Genomic DNA, 6,434 nt, shown 5'->3' with positions numbered 1-6,434 from the left:
TGTTGTTTATTTGTTTGTTTGTTTATGTTTTAGGGTGTTATATATTGTAGGAGTTTTTACATCCACATCGACACTATTTGAACTTTATAGGAGGCAGGCTTACGACCTTGCCTGTCAAGGCCAATCCGTGCTGAGTGGGATACAACATCCCAATAGAAAAACTGAAATACTTGATAGAAATTGTTCTTCCCAACTCGGGAATTGAACTCTGGACTTTTGCGTGCCATGTGGAATCGCTTAACCTCTACACCACAGATGCATGTGCAATGTTATCGAAAGAGTGGGCATGTGACTTTTTATTGTATAGAAAGACATTGTAAATCAAAAGATTTACGTTGGAAAGCTGTTCAAATGTTCTACGTCCAGACAGCAAAATTGTACAGGAGAGAGAGGAAAACGACTGTTAGATTATTTTAAATTGTACCATATATTCATTTCAATAATTATCTAATTTTGTTGGGTTTCTTTCAACGTTTAGAATTTGAATTATGGCATAACATTATGTTTTTAGCATATGCAACCGATACCACAAATCAAGAAAATGCAATCAAAATTTATGTTCATGTTGGTCACAGTCCAATTTAACCCTATCTGTATATCGAGTTTTACTATCGTATCCATGCGACGTGGGAACTCTGTGCCACCACTTACCAAAGAGGAAATTTACTCGTTAATCTGATCCGTACGCTTTGCAAAGCAGTCTGTCAAAATGATTTTTTTAGAAATACAGTAAGTTTCAAAGAGATCTTCGTAGTAGAAGTATTCTAAAATGAAGAATACAACCCAGGGGTATAAAATGACCCTGCGGCGTACGGATAAGGTTAACAGCTTGCCAACATTTAGTAACCTTCAACAAGCTCAACAAAATTTGGAAGAAAAAAATATGTGAGGCAGCGTGGTGGAATCAGGCTCTCGTCAACTTTTGGACATGTAGAGTTATAGGTAATATCTTAAAGCTTGTTCACTGTCTTTATTTGGATGAAAAAAATATCCATTTATCTCGAATACAAGTAGAGATACTTGCAAAAGCAGGAGGTGGGGGTCACCTGTTTTTAGAAGAAAAATAAAGAGAAAATGGCCGCCAAAGATTAGTTATTTCCTTAGCTTAAGAGTCCGAGGTAACTGAAAATTTTAATTTTTTATGCCTTTAAAAAACGTTTATAAGGAAAATCCACACAGAAATGAGTTCTTTAAAGAGCATGAAAGGTGTTGAGTCAAAGAACAAAAATTTGATAAAAATTCATAAACCTGCGGAAAAATGCAAGTTCCTTCACTTTGATTATTTTGACGAGAGCCTGATTCCACCACGCTGCCTCACATAAACTTGGTTCTAAGCTGAAACCGAGAAAGTACATCTCAATTGTTCTGCCGGTATTAATGTATTTATGGTTGGGAGTCATGGAAACTAAAGAAAAAACTGGAACCGGCACCTGCAACATAATAATATAGCAGTTAGGCACTTCGCTGTCTCACACAGGAGACCCGGGTTCGATTTCCGAAGGGGGGAGAAAATGTTTTTCGAGTATCACAGTCTTTCTGCTTGGATATATCGCATATCGCTTTTTGCAGTTTCAATGTTCACTTTCTAAGTACAGTCCAGTCTGCTCTAACGGCCACCTGTACAAACGACCACTTCCCATTTCCTCTCTTGTGTATAAGTTCACATTATTATGACACTCGTAAGACGGTTATCTAAGACGATCACTTTTCTCCTTGACAATGGGCAGCCGCTCAAATAGTGTTGACTCTATCATTATATATAATTTTTTGTAGCCCGTGTTAACTCTAATCGTCTACGTTGTGTCAATGCGGGAACTAAAGGTTAAAATCTAAAATGGCGCTCATATGACCGTATGCAGTTGCGAGCGCCGTAAAACCCTCAACTACTTAATTAATTTTTTTCCCCAAAATCTAAAAGTCAAAAAAGCAAGGGTAAAAAAAACAACAACCCACACAACGATTTTTGGGAAAGATAATGTATATGCAGGCTCAAAGCAACCCCCCTCCCCTCCCCCTGTTTTCTTCTTCCCAAAACGAAAGTAAACCAACATCTCTGCACTAACACTGTCAGCTGCTACAACACAAGCTGTGGTCGCGGTTCATGGAGTCTTTAGCTTGGAGGTTTATAGAATGGCATTTTTGTAAAAACGTTATTTGGTGTCTCGACGCGGTGGAATCATTCTCTCGTCAATTTTAAGGCTTATAGCTACCTTGGAATTACAAAGTTTGTTTCAGCTCAGTAGCTAAGTTTTAGAAACTTGACATTAAAAATTTTAAGTGTCACAACGTGTCAAGCTGTTTTTAACGCAATTTTTTGAATATAGAGATCTATATTGAAAACAACTCCGAGTAATCTTACGATTTTGATAGAGAGCGGATAGAACATAATAATAATGGTTTCTAAATCATGGTGGGTGTAACTCAAAACGGTCAAAATGTCAGATAAAACTTTGTAAATCTGTGGTAGCGATATGGAGTGATAGTTTTAATCTTCAAAGTCTTGCTGGTTTATCTTGCTTTTGATGAAAAGAAAACCTCTTCTATCTTGAATAGGAGTTCAGGTGTTAAAATCTACTGTGCTGTTGCGCGGTGTGGATGTCAGTAGGGGGGAATTATTTAGAAAGTTGCCATCATGGTTTGGTGACTTCCGAAATTGTAGCGTCATTAGAAATTGCAAATTAACATTTTTTTTTAAATTATTTTTTTAGTCTAGTTTTAAACTTATTTATTCGTTTATTTACTCATTTGTGTCTTTGCTTGTCGTTTTTCCTGTAAAATCTAAACGTCAATGTGCTTTTGACTGGGCACATACGGTGTTGAGCCCTGAAAAAAAAAAAGAATCAAAATTGCTCAACGGACGAAATAAAGATGTCGGTTTCTTCGATTTCATAATTTTGACGAGGGCCTGATTTCTCTATGATGCCATACATTTTTTGTGTTATTGGGTTGGGGTAGCAGTGGGCTGTTTTGTTATTTCGCAATATGGGATTGGGTTTTTGCGTATGTGTGTGTGTGTGTGTGTGTGTGTGTGTGTGTGCGTGTGCGTGTGTGTGTGTGTGTGTGTGTGTGTGTGTGTGTGTGTGTGTGTGTGTGTGTGTGTGTGTGTCATTTACATGTTTTCTATTTGTCCTGATAAGTTTTTAAAAATGTTTTTCACGCTATTTGTTTTTTATCTTTAAAATTTGTTTCGAATATGTATTTACAAATTATGTCTGCTCCTTTGTAGTTTTTTGTGTGTCGCTGGTGAATACATTGTTCAGGGGTGGTAGGAGTGGTGTCGTGTAAGGATAGGGGGAGGGGTGTGGGTGATAACTGCTTTTCTTTTCTCTTTAAAATGTCTTTTATATTGAGCCATTTAGCTGTGAGCTCTTGGTTCTAAGTGTTGACGGCAGACGTTCAGAGCATGGGGTTTGGAGCCTTTCACATGCTCTGGTGGTTATTAAAAGACCCGGGGATCGTACACGGACTGCGATAGCGGTGACTTGGAATAAACTTCCACAAGTGAATTGCACATTTTGTGATAGGAAACAAATGCTGCATAGTGCACTCTTGGTAAAAGTGTGTTGTTGTTTTTCTTTTTTGTAGCGGGGGAGGCTGTTTTTGGTTTTTTATATTCATGTGATCTCAAAAATCCACCAAGAGAAAGAGTCACCCGCGAATCATTACAAATTGTTGTTTTCCACACGCTTGTTTCGAATTAGATTTTTTTTTAAATAATAAGGCGTAGCTTTCAATAAGTTTATAAACGAAAATGTTAACGTCTCTGGGAGGCGGCGTCGGTGGCCCGGTGGTTGGGCCACCAGATCTGTAATCGTGAGGTTGTGTGTTCCTTTGTATGAGCCTCAATTCGGTCCGACGTTGTGTCCTTGGGAAAGGCTCTTCACACGAATTTCTTACTTGACTCGGTCTTTTAGGAGATGGGCGTTGAACTCGGAGATTCAACCTTTTAAATAACTTAATTCTTACAAGTGGTGGGCCGGTTGTTGTTGTTGTTGTTGTTGTTGTTGTTGTTGTTGTTGTTGTTGTTGTTGTTTTGTGTTTTGTTTTTTGTTTGTTTGTTTGCTTTTCTTGTGCTTTTTTTTGTGCTTTGTCTCAGTAAATTTAGTTGAAGAAAACGTCAGCTTTTTCAGCAGTGAATGATTAAGGTAATACTAGCTTGTTCATCAATGTCTGACAATAACCAATACATCCTTAATGAGGAATGTTTAACTAGAGAAATGTAAGAATTTGAAAAATTAAATTACTATGTGTGGCTTCTGACAAGGCCGATGAGACCAATTCTGGCAGAGAAAAGTATGCAATATTTTGAACGTTTAAAGGCCAAATTCCACCGTAAGGTAAGGTTCAGGATTCTAACCTGTATTACCCACCAACTTTTAACTTCACGGAAAGAATGAAGACACATTTACTCAACATTATTGTGTTCCAAGTGCCGTAAAACTCTTACTAGAACCAAGAACTAAAATGAATCAAGATTTGGTTCATGAGGATACAGTTCGACGGTTCAGTTCAAGAAACCTCTGACAGCAGATCTTTCTCTTTCATTAAATATCTTTTCGATTTGAGGATCGAGTAATAAATAAATTATGTACAGCCTATTCCTCACAACGAAATAAATGTGACGGAGAAAGATCGAAGATCTGCAGCCACGGGACAGCAAAAAAGACAGAAAAAGAAAACAATGTCAGAAAAATGTGTCATACGTGGTTTTTTTAACTGAACCGCCGAGTTATAGTACAAGCAAACTCATATCTCTGATTAATTAAGAAAACAAGAAGAAGAAAACACCCCAAGTATGCAACTTCTAGCCAATAGACGTTTCGACTTCTGTGCGTTAATAGCGTTGATAGTTGAGGCGATAAACCAATACCATTTCACCGTTTGGTCAAAAGGGGTGTATCTAAGTTTTGTTGATGCAGCCCCTGGCCCAGCGGTCTACCACAGCCTGCCGTCCGTCGAGAATAAAATTCTCAATTGTAAACTTATTAAACATTAATTTCGGGGGTTACAATGTAAATATTCCTACATAAATTATACATAACTAGCTGGGCCCCCTTTCGATGAAAGGAATGATCGGTGTAATTACATCAACCGAAAGTCATTGGCCTACTATACTACAGTCTACAGGAATGGAGCAATAAATCTTGAGATAAAAGTGACGCACGTGTTTCTAGGTTGCCAAATAAATTAAAATAAATAGTCATAGATGTATAGATTGCTTCTCTATTCCGCTTTGGTGGTTGTACAATTCAGAATTTCAAAGGTGTGCAACCAGTGCGCACGGATAGTGAACGGAAGCCTTACTTGAAATAAACAAACCTAGCGGATTTTCTAAAATTACGGAGACAGAAGCGTCGGCCTACAAAACCGATCGGCGAAATAAAGAAATTTAGCTTTTTGCAGCAACACTGTCTCAAAACTGGAAAAACGAAGGGCTCCATAATCTGGAGAACATTTTAAAGAATCATTTGGCGAAAACCGCATGTCGATCGATGTAGTCATTAAAAGGCATTTTGAATAGCAAAATTCGGCCACCACAAATAGATAATAGATTAACTTATAACCTGAGTGCATTCGTTTTCGTCTCAGTTCCCTGTTGCTCCCAGCTTGACCTTTCCTCTCAGTTGCCGAATCATCGGGTGTGTCTCTTTTTTCATCACCGAATACTGAGTGCACCCTTCTCGCTTTCCTCTCCTTTTCCTGTCGCTCCCAGTGGCTGAGCCGATCGCGAACGTTTTATCTCGCAACTAAAATTTCTCCCAGTTCTCTCTCGGCAAGGGATCAGGTCACCAGAATTGTCTTTGTCCTGTCAACCTACAACAATGGACTCGGTGTCACTGAATAAATTGCTCGTTGCTGTAGTGCAAAATGTGTTGTTCTTTTCTCAATATGAGGTCCAGTGAGTTTCAGGTGGTATCCGAATGTAGGAAACATATTTTTCCTCATCCCTTAAAACGTCATCCAGAAGATGATGATAATTCTCCAAAATCACCTCTTTATAGAAAATATTATGCGTCCAGTACTGTTTTGGGACGCGGCGTCTTCTTTTCACCCAAAACAATAAGAGTAATTGAAAAGCCTCCATTATTGCTCAACACAAGGGCAGCAAACTCAATACAATGTAGATCTATTAGTATTAGATCTATGTTAATGACAACACCGGATGTTTACGAAGAGAAAGCGAGATGAGACAAAAACGTGTCACATTCGTTTCTCTCTCATTTTTATACCGATCAGGGAAAAGGGTCACACTGACTGGAAACGAAAGGTAGCGGAGAGGAACAGGAATGCACCCAGTTCATGCGTTTATTTAGATACACAATTATGCATACGTAGAATACTAAATAGAAATACACAATATTACATCAGTGCACACACATTTTTAAACATGTGATTGCTGCTCGCCGTTTTGCTGCGCCCTGTTTGTTTGGGGG

Source organism: Aplysia californica, unplaced genomic scaffold (assembly GCF_000002075.1).
Source record: "Aplysia californica isolate F4 #8 unplaced genomic scaffold, AplCal3.0 scaffold00385, whole genome shotgun sequence".
NCBI classification, from domain to species: Eukaryota; Metazoa; Mollusca; class Gastropoda; order Aplysiida; family Aplysiidae; genus Aplysia; species Aplysia californica.
The sequence above is the reverse complement of the archived record's forward strand: the minus strand, read 5'-3'. Positions refer to the sequence as shown.